This window comes from Capsicum annuum, chromosome 9, assembly GCF_002878395.1.
Source record: "Capsicum annuum cultivar UCD-10X-F1 chromosome 9, UCD10Xv1.1, whole genome shotgun sequence".
NCBI classification, from domain to species: Eukaryota; Viridiplantae; Streptophyta; class Magnoliopsida; order Solanales; family Solanaceae; genus Capsicum; species Capsicum annuum.
The window spans coordinates 30,263,459-30,278,994 of record NC_061119.1 but is presented as its reverse complement, the minus strand read 5'-3'; the positions used below and the strand labels follow the sequence as shown (position 1 = coordinate 30,278,994).

Here is a 15,536-nt window from a genome sequence, read left to right as displayed (position 1 = left end):
ATACTAAGTACTACTCCTCGACAAGCTCAGAACGCGTTAGGAAATCCACCACAACATCACAAAGGTCTATCATAAAGACCAAATCAAATCTCTTTCTTATTTATCAAATCATATCAATTTGGGGATTCCTAACTCAACACATTTTAGCTCAAAACATTTTAATCTTCCTCACCATCAACAACGTATCAATGCATTGAACCATAACCAACTTGACATTTGGACAAGGATATGAAGACTCAATACATAATATTTTCAACAATTTAACTCATCAAAACCATCCGAAAAATACCAAGATTCATTGCAACTTCAATATCAACATTTCTCAATTTGCCATCCAAATCTCATTTAAAGGTACTTGTGACATCAACCCATAATAGGGATATAGAATTTCCAATATCAATTATAAATTCATAATAAGGCAATAGTGGAATGATATCATAAATCAAGGCTTAACCAATTAAATCGTCCTACTATCATACTCAAATACTTTTTAGACATAATTCCATCCCAACATCAAACACATATCGGATGAGATAATACCATAGCTTATGGAATATAATATAAGGTATAAAACCATATTTCCAATTCATCGTAAAACATGTAAAATCTTATGTCAATGTAATTCAACAAAAATACCGGGCGCAAAATCGAAAGGACAATCTTGTTCAAAGCCCCCCATATCTAAAAATGAAAGATGAATATGCATTTCCGACTTCGGAAATTTATTCATGAAAATAAAGGGTGCTTCTTGAAGCCCTTAACATGATCAACTCAAATCCCAAATCAATTGGGAATTTCTACATTTCAATCAAGAGACATAGAAGGATGAAATTTGGAGTAGTAGGATTGGGGTTTGAGCCTTAGAAAATTTTGGAGAAAAATGAGCTACTGAATGCTCTTAATGGCCTTAAATCCATGGTTTACCCCAATGGATTGGAGTGGACATGACCAAAATACCCTTAAAAATCAAATAATGTCAAATTTGTCCTTTGGTGGACTGTTTTGATAGGCTGAAGTAGATCGACCATAACATTTTGGTCCGATGGCCAAATTTGATGAAACCAATTTCATTAGAAAGAGGACTTTCAGAGCTTTTTGTTGATATATAGTAGCTCACCCAGATCATTATGTACAAGGAGTTGTGATCGTTTTAAGTTGACCCTAAAATTCGCCTGGCCTTAGTATTTTTTTCCTGCTCCTTTACTTTTCACCACTATTCAAGGTTAGATCGGAATGATCATAACTCAATCGAGTGTCTGTTTTGAATGATCCATATATCGTTGGAAATCTTATTCGATGATCTACGCAATAACGGGTCGGATATCCAGAAATTCCACACAAAAAAATTATTAATCACGATAAAGAACAGAATTGAACACATTTTCGTCCGAGATCTTAACGGAAAATATTTCCGGGGCTTCACATCATCTCCCTCTTGGAAACATTTATCCTCGATTGTTGATAGGTAGGTCAAGAATACTACGAAAATTAGTATATAGAGAAAAGTCATCTTGCCCAAGCATATACTCTATTCTAGATTTTTTTGGATATCGCAGAAAACACACAAGCCAAAATAAACACAGCAATAAGGATTAAATCAAAAGAGAACGATACCTTTGACATGCTTAGGATTCGTAGGAAAGAGGTGGGGATATTTGGCGTACATATCCGCTTTGGCTTCCCAAGTAGCACTCTCCACGGATTGATTTCGCCAAAGCACTTTAACCAAAAAAACTTCCTCGTTTCTTAGCCTATGAACTTGAAAGTCAAAAACCTCAACCGGAATCTCTTCATATAAAAGACTATCTTGAATACCCAAGCTTTCAGAAGATCAATCACCACAGAATCACCAATGGACTTCTTAAGCATAGAAACATGGAAAACTAGATGGACGTTAGATAACTCTGCGGGCAATTCAACCTTATACGCTACCTTCCCAATGCGATCCACAATCTTATAGGGACCAATGTAATGGGGACTTAGTTTCCCTTTCTTCCGAAATCTCTTCACCCTTTTCATGGGTGAAACTTTCAAGTACACTAAATTACCAACATCAAATTCAAGGTCTTTCCTCCTTACATCTGCGTATGATTTTTGACGACTTTGGGTGGTTTTCAACCTTTCCCGAATTAACTTAACCTTCTCCATGTCCTCAAACACCGCATTCGATCCATTCGGGGCAGCCTCAACAACTTCAAATCAACCAATGGGTGATCTACACCTTCTACCATACAAAGCTTCAAACGGGGCCATTCCAATAGTAGCATAAAAACTGTTATTGTAAGCAAACTCAATTAATTCTAAGTGCTCATCCCAACTACCTTTAAAATCAAGCACACAAGCCCTCAACATATCTTCTAAATTCTGAATGGTCCGCTCGTCCTGACCATCTACTTTTTGATGGAAAGCAGAACATAAACGAATTCGGGTACCGAGACCCTTCTGGAAAGATTTCCAAAACTGAGAGGTAAACTGAGTACCTCAGTAAGAAATAATAGGCAAAGGGATTCCATGAAGTCTGACGAGTTCCCAAATATATATTCTAGAATAATCTTCAGTTGTATACAATGAATGCACATGCAAGAAATGAGCTGATTTCACAGTTGATCTACGAGAACCCAAATCGAATTATGATGGTGGCGAGAAGGAGGCAAACAAACTATGAAGTCCATATTCACTTCTTCCCAGTTCTAAGTAGGAATGCTAAACTCTTGCATCACGCCACTGGGCCTTTGATGCTCTATTTTAACCTTTTATCATGTGGAATACTTCACCACAAATTCTGCTATGTTACTTTTCATACCGTTCCACCAATAGATTTTTCGCAAATAATAGTACATCTTGGTAGCACCAGGATGGATGGAGTATCATGTACCATGCACTTCCTTCATAATCCTCTGCTTTAAGTTATGAAAATCAGGAATACATAATCTTTCTTGGAGTCTCGAAACGCTATCTCCCCCTTGGGAGAAAACCTCCACCCTTTCGTCTTTAACGGACTCTTTTAACTTAACCAAGGTAGGAGCCCTGTCTTTCTTCTCCTTTACTTCCGAAACTAAAGAGGATTAAGAATTTCTTTGCACTCTGATACTACCCTCAGCATCACCAAACAACCTAACCCCAAATTTAGCCAAATGATTTACCTCACGGGCCAACTCCTTCTTACGAATCTTCACATGTGCTATGCTATCCGTGGAATTTCGACTATGGGCATCTGCTACTACATTGCCCTTGCCTAAATGATATAGCATGCTCATATCATAATCTTTCAATAGTTCTAACCATCGTCTTTGCCTAAGATTCAACTCCTTTTGGGTGAATACATACTGCAAGGTCTTATGGTCTGTGAATACATCGACATGGACACCATACAAATAATGTCTCCATATTTTCAAAGAAAAAACCACTGAAGCTAATTGAAGGTCATGGGTAGGATAATTCTTATCGTGAGGCTTTAGCTGCCTGGAAGCATAATGTAACGCCCTGTATTTGCGCTATAATATAAACCATGATTTAGATGAGTTGATAATCCTGAAGCCATAAAATCCTATGCCAATACTGCATGTTAACTATTTATGTAGCATGTGAATCCATTCAAGCTTGAATTTAGACCATAGAGGTCCTTCAATTCATGGACGAGTTGAAACTATTTCGATCTACAAGGTTTTAGTGGATGTTGTAAAGTGTGTCAGCTTCCATTGACTATAAATCTCTATATATGTCGAATTAGTAAGCCTAATAAGTGTCAAATAATAGGTATTCAAGTAAGCTTTCCAACGATACCAATTTTGCTAAAATCCGACACCCGAGCAAGAAGTTATAGCCTTTCAAAGTGATATGCATCGCCCGTCCATGGCCACTGGAAAGCATAGGCGATAGCCTAGGTAGTGCCTAAGTAAACATAGGTGATAGCCTAGGCGGTGCCTATGTAAACATAGGCAATGGGATAGGCGGCGCCTATGTAAAGAATTCAAGTGACTAAAATACTTTGTTTGGGGACAAAGTGGTCATTTTCCACCCTTACTTAGCCCTAAAACAGGAAATTCTGTTCCAAGGACCCCAAAATACACCTTCATTCATCAAAAGTGCTCAAATATTATCCTTAGGGTTTCAAAATAAAAATCCAAATAGTTTAAGATGCGACCGTAGGTTTTCAAAGATAATTACATATTTGTAATCACCAATCAGCAAGATTCAACAAACATCTATTATCCTTTGAAATAGAGGTACGTGGGGTTATCTCAAAAATCTCATGGGCTTTAAAAATTCATGTTTTCAAATGGGTGTTTTGAAATTACTAATATGATTATGTTTCAAACATTTGATGATATTGATTTGGCCCTTAGGCCTACTCCCAAAGTGATTTGCTATATGATATACGTATATGCATGTATTCCGAAAAGATGTTAAATTGAGAGCATGAATGATATGAAATTTCCTCTCTTGATAGGAATTTGTTTTAAATGTTCATATGATGTAAATTGTTTGACACATCTTGAAGGGCATGACATGAAATGTTTTGGGAATTGATATGATTTTGACTTGAAAAAGAGAAGGTTATACATGGTGAATACAATGGTTGAATGAGATTAATGATGTGATATTAATGGCTTGCAAGTTTGGTATGACGATACCCTACAGAATATGATATATGATTGAATCAGATAAGATTTGAATGCATCAATTTTACATGCGACAGGTGGATGCCCAAAGTAGGAGTTTGAGTGTAAGGGATCATCGCTGGAAAACATGTTTGCCGACACGGAGATTTGGTACCAGGCTAAGTGATCTAGTGTGCTTGACTTTATGTCATTCCCAAATTGGGACTATAGGTGTAAATTATGTAGGGTATTCCACCTAGCTCAGTTGCATTTCATTGATGAGAAAACTATTGCATTACACCCATGTTTTTTCAAATAATTTGATACGAAATTGCTTTATAATGGCTCTCAACTATACTTTGTAAAAATATTATGTTTTGTTTAGATATCTCTGTGTGATAGTACTTTTGTGCTGACCCTCTTCTCTTTCCAACCTCTCAGGTTCAGAGGCCCAGTCTAGGGGTCAAGATAATCAGTAGATCATTCAGACAGAGTTGCAGAGACAAGTGGCGAGCCTTCTATGTTTTGGAAGGTCTTATGTCCTACAGTCCTTTTATCTTATATACAGTTTTAGGGTCTACTGCGGGCCTTGTCCCAGTTTATATACGGTTACTAGACTAAGTCATTTGTTAGAGATTTTCACAGACAGTTTTTTAAAGGTTGATTGATGTTGGAGGAACCTTATCTCCTCGTTATTGTTTCTTTTCATATTTATGACCATGTTTCCAAATTATTGTGTTTGTTCCACATTACTTTGATCATATGAATTAGGTGCATGATTACCAGATAGATAGGGGTGTTTCGGGCCTCCATGGTTTGAAATGATCTTCACAGCCAGGCCTTAGTTCGGTTCATGACAAACTTAGTATCAAAGCACAGTTCATGGTCCCAGGTTGTCTGCGAAATCGGGTTGGGTAGAGTCCTATTTATGGGTATGTAGCGCGCCATACTTATAAGTAGGGGGCTACTAGGCATTTATGAAATTTTTCCCTTCTTTGTTATATAGTTCATTCTTCAGAGGATGAACTGTCCCCTAATCAATGAGCACTTGTGTTTTAGAAACACAGTTATGCCTCTACGTCGTATCATCGATCAGGATGCTTAGGCAAATAAGGTCCATCCCACCCATAGGATGCGGACTCGTAATAGGGCTCACACTTCAAAATTTGTCCCTACTTCGGGAGTCCATCCAGTCCTAACCAGCCCACCTCAGGCTCCGGAGACTAATGCCAACCATCCCCCAAGTGCTCAGGGAGATATTTCAAATGTAGAATTCAGATGGTCCATTCATATGCTGACATAGTTGGTAGCTAATTAGGATAAATGATCGGAAAATATTGGGTCTGCATCTATTACGTCTGAGGCTACTAGAGTCGGACATTTCATGAAGATGAACCCACCTAAGTTAATTGGAACCAAGGTGGAGAAAGATCCATAGGTGTTCGTGGATGAGATGGAAAAGATCTTTAAGGTGATAATTGTGGATGAGGTTAAAAGGGTGGAGCTAGAAACATATCAGCTCAAGGACGTTGTGAATTAATGGTATGCCGATTGGGAAGATACAAAAGGTGAAAGTACCAAGCCTACAGTTTGGGGTGAATTTGTGAAAGCTTTCCTTGATCAATTCTTTCCTCTGGATTTGAGGAAGACCAAAGCAGAAGAGTTTATGAATCTGAAGTAGGGCAGTATGAGTGTCCCAGAGTACAGTTTGAAGTTTAATAAACTAGCCCTTTATGCACCAGAGTTGACTAGTAATATGAGAGCCCGAATAAGGAAATTTGTATCTGGACTTGCTGATAACCTAGAACTTCAGTGCCATGGGGCTATGTTAAATAAGGAGTTAGACTTTGCTCGACTGACCGTTCATATGCAGTAGGTGGAACAGAAGAAGAAAAAGATTGCTGAATCTAGAGAGAAAGCCAGATAGGCTAAGGGAGCTAGATCTGTGGACTAGCACCAGAGTCAGCAGCAGAGTGGTAACTGGGGTAATAACTAGTCGAAGAAGAAAAAGTTTTGGAATAATGCACAGTTAACAGCCAGCGCCCCAGCACCCAGACCACCGACAGACAGACAAACTCAGAGTTTTCAGACTCCTCATAGATCCAAAGCTTTAGGTATATAGTCTCAGGGCAGTGTGGCCCAGCAGTGTCGTACTTATCCGCAGTGTGAGGTTTGCTAAAGGAATCATCTAAGGAAGTGCTGGTTTGAGGGGAGAAACTGCTATACTTGTGGCAAAGTGGGTCACCTTCAGAGAGATTATCCTTCTATTGGAGGAAATGCGGGGGGGAGGGGGCTAAGTTCCAAGCTGCCTCCACAGCTCCTTTTCCTAAGGGTACCCCTTCAGCTGCCGGGAGTGGTCACAACCGGCTATATTCTTTAACTAACCTCCAAGAGGCGGAAGCTTCACAAGATGTTGTCACCGGTATGTTACGAATCTTTACTCGTGATGTTTATGTATTTCTTGATCCCGGGTCTTCTTTATCTTATGTGACCCCTTATGTGGCTGTTGATTTTGCGTTTGAGCCCGAAGATATTGTAGAACCCTTCTTTGTTTCTACTCCTATAGGTGATTTTATTGTTCCTAGAAGGGTGTATAGAAATTGTGTCATGTCTATTCATAGTAGGAAAATTATGGTAGACCTTATAGAACTGGATATGATAGATTTTGATACCATCCTTGGGATGGAATGGCTCCATTCGTGTTATGCCACCCTTGATTTCTTTCCCGAATGAGACACCAATTATATGGGCAGGGAGTTCTGTGGAACCTAGAGGTCACTTTATCTCTTATCTTAGAGCCCGAAAGCTTATCTCCAAATATTATATGTATCATCTAATTCGAGTAAAGGATTCAAAAGTTGAAAACCTTCCTCTGTAGTCAATCCCCATAGTGAATGAATTTCCAAAAGTCTTTCCAAAAGATTTCCCAGGGATACCCCCGATAGGGAGATAGATTTTGGCTTTGAGGTATTGCCAAACTCGTCCTATTTCTATTCCACCATATAGAATGGCTCTTGCAAAACTAAAAGTGTTAAAGGAACAACTTGCAGACCTCCTAGACAAAGGTTTTATTCGTCCTAGTGTTTCCCTATAGGGTGCACCCGTGCTCTTCGTGCGAAAGAAGGATGGGTCCCTTTGGATGCCCATAGACTACCATCAGTTGAATAAGGTCACAATTAAAAATAAATATCCTCTTTCTAGGATTACTGACCTTTTTTACCAGATTTAGGATGCCAAGTGTTTTTCAAATATAGACCTTCATTCGGGTTATCATCAGTTGAAAGTTAGGGGGTCAGACATACCCAAGACAACATTTCAAACCCGATATGGTCACTACGAATTTCTAGTCATGTCCTTTGGGTTGACTAGCACCCCTGCAGCCTTCATGGATCTTATGAATAGAGTGTTCCATAAGTTTCTTGACTTGTCGGTCATTATAGTACGACTCTTAGATTCCAAAGATGGAGGGGTGATTGTTCATGAGTTAGCTAAGTCATCCCTTTGTGATGAAGTTAAGGAAAAGCAGGTTGAGGATCCCATCTTGATGCAAATCAAGAAAAATATGGGTCAACAAAAGGTTATGTCATTCGAAATTGGTGGTGATGGTATTTTTAGATTTTAGGGTAGGTTGTGCATTCCGAATATTGATAGGCTACGGGAAAGAATCCTTAATGAGGTGCACACTTCAAGGTATGTCTTTCACCCAGGCTCTACTAAGATGTACCATGATCTGAAAACCTTGTATTGTTGGAATAACATCAAACTTGATGTAGCTAATTTTGTGTCCAAGTGTTAGAACTGTCAACAAGTGAAGGTAGAACACATGAGGCCAGGTGGTACATCCCAAGAGATAGCCCTGCCTTTGTGGAAGTGGGAGATGATAAACATGGACTTCATTACAAGACTTTCAAGATCCCGAAACCAGTATGATTCTATATGGGTGATTGTAGATCGGTTGACAAAGTTAGCCTACTTTTTGCCTGTGAGGACTAATTATTCAGGGGAGATTTATGCTAAGATTTACATTGAGGAGATAGTTCGATTGTATGGGGCACCAGTGTCCATTATATCCGATAGAGGTACACATTTTTCATCTCAGTTCTGGAGATCTTTTCAGAAGGGTTTAGGTACACAAGTGAATTTGAGCACAGCTTTCCACCCTCAGACGGATGGGCAAGCTGAGCGTACCATTCAGACCCTCAAAGATATATTGACGGCATACGTCATTGATTTCAAAGGTATTTGGGTAGATCACCTGCCACTGGTTGAATTTTCTTACAACAATAGTTACCATGCCAGCATCAAGATGGCTTCTTTTGAGGCTTTGTATAAGAGGAGATGTAGGTGTCCGATAGGATGGTATGAAGTGGGTGAGACTCAGTTGTATGGGCCTGATCATGTTTATCAGGCGATGGAGAAAGTGAAGATCATTAGAGAATGACTCAAGACTTCTCAGAGTCGTTAGAAGTCCTATGCGGATGTTTGGAGAAGAGCACTAGAGTTTGAAGTTGGTGATTGGGTGTTTCTCAAGGTTTCTCCTATGAAAGGGTTATGCGGTTTGGAAAAAGAGGTAAATTGAACCCTCGCTATGTAGGGCCATATCAGATTCTGAAAAAGATTGATACAGTTGCATATGAGCCATAATTGCCTGCAAGTTTGGTTTCCGTTCATCAGGTATTCCATGTACCCATGTTGAAGAAATGCATTGAAGATCATTCTATGGTATTGCCAGTAGAGGCAATCAAAGTGACAGAGTCCATGTCTTACAAAGAAAAGCGAGTTGAAATTTTAGATCACCAAGTTTGAAAGATGAGGAGCAAAGAGATATCCTCTGTAAATGTACAGTAGAGGAATCAGAAAGTTGAAGAAGCAACTTGGGAGTCAGAAGATGACATGAGAATTAGATATCCTAATTTGTTTTCTTCGATGAAGGATGAGACAGAAGGTACTATTCCTATCTTATCTTTCCTATTCCTTTATTATGCTTGAAATCGTGTTTGTCTGTGTCTCGTATCATCATTCAAGGATGAATGATCTTAAGGGAGGGATAATGTAATGCCCCGTATTTCGGGCTACAGTATAGACCATTATTTTGAAGTGTTGATAATCCCGAAGCCATAAAATCCTATGCCAATACGGAATGTTAATTATTTGTGTATCATGTGAATCCATTCAAGCTTGAATTTAGACCATAGAGGTCCTTCAACTCATGGACGAGTTGAAACTATTTCGATCGACTATGTTTTAGTGGATGTTGTAAAGTGTGTTAGATTCCATTAACCATAACTCTCTGTATTTATCGAATTAGGAATCCTACTATGTGTCAGATGATAGGTATTCGAGTTAGCTTTCCAATGATACCAATTTTGCTAAAATCCGACACCCGAGCAAGAAGTTATGGCCTTTCAAAGTGATATGCGTCTCCTAACCAATCGCCCATGGCCAATGGAAAGCATAGGCGATAGGATAGGTTGCGCCTATGTAAACATAGGCAATGGGATGGGCGGTGCCTATATAAAGAATTCAAGTGACTTAAACACTCCGTTTTGGGGACAAAGTGGTCCTTTTCCACCATTACTTAGCCCTAAAACACTAAATTCAGTTCCAAGGACCCCAAAATATGCCTTCATTCATCAAAAGTGCTCAAAGATTCTCCTTAGGGTTTCAAAATAAAAACCCAAATAGTTCAAGATTCGACCGTAGGTTTTCAAAGATAATTACATATTTGGAATCACCAATCCGCAAGCATAAAGAAACATCTATTATCCTTGGAAATAGTGGTACGTGGGGCTATATCAAAAATCTCATGGTCTTTAAAAATTCATGTTTTAAAATGGGGGTTTTGAAATTATGAATATGATTATGTTTTAAATGTTTTATGATATTGATTTGGACCTTATGCCTACTCCCAAAGTGATTTGCTATATGATATACGTATATGCATGTATTCCAAAAAGATGTTAACTTGAGAGCATGAATGATATGAATTTCCTCGCTTGATGTGAATTTGTTTTAAATGTTCATATGATGTAAATTGTTTGAACCATCTTGTAGAGCATGACATGAAATGTTTTGAGAATTGATATAATTTTGACTTGATAATGGGAAGGTTATTTAGTTTGAATACAATGGTTGAATGAGAACAATGATGTGATATTGATGGATTGCAAGTCGGGTATAACGATACCCTACAAAATATGATATGTGATTGAATCTGATAAAATTTGAATACATCAATTTTACATGATATAGGTGGATGCCCGAAGAAGGCGTTTGAGTGTAAGGGCTCATCGCTGAAAAATGTGTTAGCCGACACGGAGATTTGGTACCAGGCTAAGTGATCTTGTGTACTTGACTTTATGTCATTCCCAAATTGGGACTATAGGTAGGAGCCTGGGCTAAGTGATCTTGGGCACTACCATTGGGTCGAGACACCATGCTATGTGATCTTGTGTGTCTCTCCCTCACTTATACCATAATCTCGGCGACAACCTAGGTTAGACAGTTGGTGAAAATTATGTAGGGTATTCCACCTAGCTCAGTTGCATTTCATTATTGTTGAGAAAACTATTTCATTACACCCATGTGTTTTCAAATGATTTGATACGAAATTATTGTATAATGGCTCTCAACTATATTTTGTAAAAATGTTATGTTTTGTTTTGATATCTCTACGTGCCAGTACTTTTGTGCTGACCCCCTCCCCTCTCCAACCACTCAGGTTTAGAGGCCCAGTCTAGGGTTCAAGAGAATCAGTTTATCATTCAGAAAGAGTTGCAGAGACTAGTGGTGAGCCTTCTATAATTCAGAAGGTCTTATGTCCTGCAGTCCTTTTATCTTATATTCAGTTTTCGAGTCTACTGGGGGCCTTGTCCTATTTTATATACGATTACTTGACTCAGTCATTTGTTAGAGATTTTTGCAGACAGTTGTTTAGGGGTCGTTTGATGTTAGGGGAACCTTATCTCCCCGTTATTGTTTCTTTTCATATTTATGACCTTGTTTCAGAGTTATTGAGTTTCTTTTACATTACTTTGATCATATGAATCAGGTGCATGATTACAAGACAGATAGGAGTGTTTCGGGCATCCGTGGTTCGAAATACTCGTCACGGCCTGGCCCTGGTTCAGGTCGTGACACATAAGCTATAAACTTGCCCTTTTGCATTAATACACAACCCAAACCGACTCTAGAAGCATCACAATACACCACAAAACCATCAACACCATCAGGCAAAGTCAACATAGGATCTGAAGTTAGTCGAGTCTTTAACTCCTGAAAACTCTTCTCACAAGATTCGGACCACAGGAACTTCAGTTTATTTTGGGTCAAACGGGTCATAGGAGATGCAATAGATGAAAACCATTCAACAAAATGACGATAATAACCTGCTAGACCCAAGACACTTCAGATATCAGAAGGAGAAATAGGTCTAGTCCAACTCTTTATAGCCTCTATCTTTTGAGGATCAACTGTAATACCTTCGGAAGAAACAACATAACCCAAGAAGGCTAAAGAGTTCAGCCAGAACTTAGACTTACTGAACTTAGCATACAACAAATAAGTTTGAAGAGTTTCCAACATGATTTGGAGATGATCTGCATGATCACCCTCACTTCGGAAGTAAATAAGAATATCATCAAGGAACACTATTACAAATAAATCTAGATACGGCCGGAATACACGGTTCATAAGATCCATGAAAGCTGCTGGAGCATTAGTTAAACCGAAAGACATCACTAGAAATTCAAAATGACCGTAACGGGTTAGTAAGGTTGTCTTGGGGTTATCACATTCCCTAACCTTAAGTTGGTGATAACCGGATCTGTGGTCTATCTTCGAAAAGTAGCTCGCACTAAGCAATTCATTAAATAAATCATCAATTCGAGGAAGCAGATATTTATTCTTGATAGTAACCCTATTAAGCTGCCGGTAATAAAAACACATCCACAAAGAACCTTCTTGCTTACGAACAAATAGGACATGTGCACCCCACTGGGACACACTAGGTCTGATAAAGCTTTTGTCTAAAAGATCTTTCAATTGCTCTTTCAACTCTTTAAGTTCCACTGGAGCCATGAGATATAGAGGAATAGAAATAGGCTGAGTATCGGGAAGAAGGTCAATCCCAAACTCTATCTCTCTATCAAGAGGTACTAAAGGGAGATCTTCTGGAAAGATATCAAGAAACTCATTAACAACATTAATTGACTGAATGGTTAGGGTTTCAGACTTAGTGTTTTTAACCTGAACCAAATGGTGGATGCAACCCTTGGAAATCAACTTCCTAGCTTTAAGATAAGATACAAAACGACCCTTAGGAATCAAAGAACTCCCGGACCATTCGAGGATAGGTTCATCAGGAAGCTGAAACTTGACCACATAGGCACGACAATGAACAGACGCATAGCATGAGTGAAGACAATCCATACCCAAAATGATATCAAAGTCAACCATATCTAGCTCAATCAAATCAGCATACATAACCCAATGAAATATAGTAAAGGGACATTTCTTATTCACCCGCTTAGCAATGATAGACCCTCCTACCGGAGTAAAAACGAAAATAGGCTCAGAAATTAGTTCAGGATCCATTGCAAAATCTACAGCAACCAGAGGTGTCATATAAGAAAAACTCAAACTAGGGTCTATTAACACATAGATATCAAAATAAAAAACACTGAGCATACTAGTGACAACATTGGGAGAGTCCTCCTACTCCTGATGAGATGGTATAGCATAGAAATGATTCTGGCGTTGACCGCCAGCAGTACTAGATGAAGCACCCTGAGGAGGAACTAGACGGGCTGTGTGAGGTGGTGCACTGGTAACCTGACTCTGGGGACGAGCATGACGACTCCGTTGCCTGGCATATGGGCAATCTCTAAGTATGTGACCCAATTTTCAAAAACCAAAATAGCCCTCTGCCCATATAACACTCCCCAAAATGGTCTTTACCACACTTATCACAAGAAGGAGGATGAGGCCGGTTGCCTACACTGTCCTGAGACCTAGAAGGTACCGACCTATTCCCGATCTCCTTCCTACCACAATATACGGGAGCATTAGCTGAGAAAGTTGCAGGTATAAATGGACGTCTCTAAAACTAAGGGCAACTCCCTCCGGAGAATCTAGTCTAACTAGACCCCTGTTGCTTTGATCTAACTCTCTTAATCCCTCTTACTCTTTCTCTTTCCTTTATCTTGTCTGACTCAATCTGTTGGGTGTGAATCATTAACCTAGGAAGATCAATCTCCCTGTTAATCATAGAAGATCTACATTTTTTCACCACATAACTCGACACCCCAGTTAGAAACTTGCTTATACTAGTCCTCGAGTCAGTCATCATATTGGGAACATACTTTGATAGCTGATTAACTTAAGACAATACTCCTTAACCGACATAGAGCCTTGTCTCAAATTCATAAACTCCTCTATCTTAGCTTCCCGTAACTCAAGAGGAAAGAATCTATCCAAGAAAGAATCATGGAACAATTGCCAAGTCACTGGAGCGGTATCTTCCTCTCTACCCTTATTCCACATCTGCACCCAGTCATTGGCAACATCCTTCAATCAATAAGAAGCCAACTCTACACTTTCTTCCTCAGCCACATGCATAATCTATGTAATTTTCTTCATTTCAGCAACATACATCTGTGGGTCCTCCCCTGCTCAAGACCCATGAAACTCTGGTGGATTCATCCGCATAAAGTCACGAATTCGTGCTGCTACCAAATTATTTTCCTGCGGAGCTGGAGTGTTGTCTTGAGTATTGGCAGTAACTGCCTGGGCTAGCATCTCAAAAGCTACCTGAAATTCGGCATGGAATACCATCTCATGTAACGGATCAACGGGTTGAGGTTGGTTATTATTTCCACGAGCTCGACGTAGAGGCATTTTCCATCATAAGAACGCACAAATTAACAGTAGAAGGAAATAGTTATAAGCATGATAGACTCTTGTAGAAAGAAAGAAATGACTTTACCTAGAATGCCCTGCAGCCTCTTGATCATAGGTGTGGCATGCTAAACACTGATTCTGAAGACTCTAAGTAACGTATCTTGTCAAACTCCGTAGGACTCTTCACAAACATAGGCTCTGATACCAAGTTAGTAAAGACCTGAAATATCATCCTGAGATGCCACACGGTGACCAAGGCTACACGTAGCCACAAGCTAACCCTTTAAGCCTGAACACTACCCTTGGGTTCCAACACAAGAACATACACACTATGCTAATAATATATATATAAGTACATATCATATCACATCACACATGGAGCGGAATATCGTTAGACTGTACATATATGGAATGTCTATACACAAACCAACTCAAAAATACACTAGTCTGACATCGCCTTTATACAGCAAAATTAATGAGCCACTGGGATAAACCCCTAACTGACTCAATAGACCAAAGGGATCACAAAACAACAAGACTAAAACTAGCAACTTGGTCCTCGAACCATGAGAACTCACCACTGAAGAAATGTAGATGCGGCACTTGAATATCACTGTCGCGACTGCGGCTATGTACCTGAACCTACATCATGGTAAGAATGTAGCCCATAGATAAATATGTGGGTCAAAACAAGATACGTACTAGTATGTGAGGGCGTATACAAAATATAAATAATATCATAAATTTCGTAAAAATATATATACGGACCATAATGACACACCTGGCTTGAGTTACATTGAATCATGCAACTCATAACATCTTAGATAGGAAATGTAGGAGAAAAAAACCTGATAAATCATTATAGATCATCATAGGCAACTTGACATATCCCATCAAAACTCGGAGTGACTCGGTATTTCAATAAACATGACTCTTATGGACAGGGGAGTTTCCTATAACAGACAACCCCACGTGAGCTATGTGGAATACCAATGTTTAAAACCTCCATTGGCGGGAGCGTCATACTCTTTGACA

The 15,536-nt window shown here is 39.2% G+C and overlaps 1 pseudogene; it reads right to left on the bottom strand.

The window, feature by feature from the left end:
* LOC107844303 overlaps positions 1-14,498 on the bottom strand; it is a 90,974-nt pseudogene extending 76,476 nt beyond the window's left edge.
* Between the last annotated feature and the right edge of the window lie 1,038 nt (positions 14,499-15,536).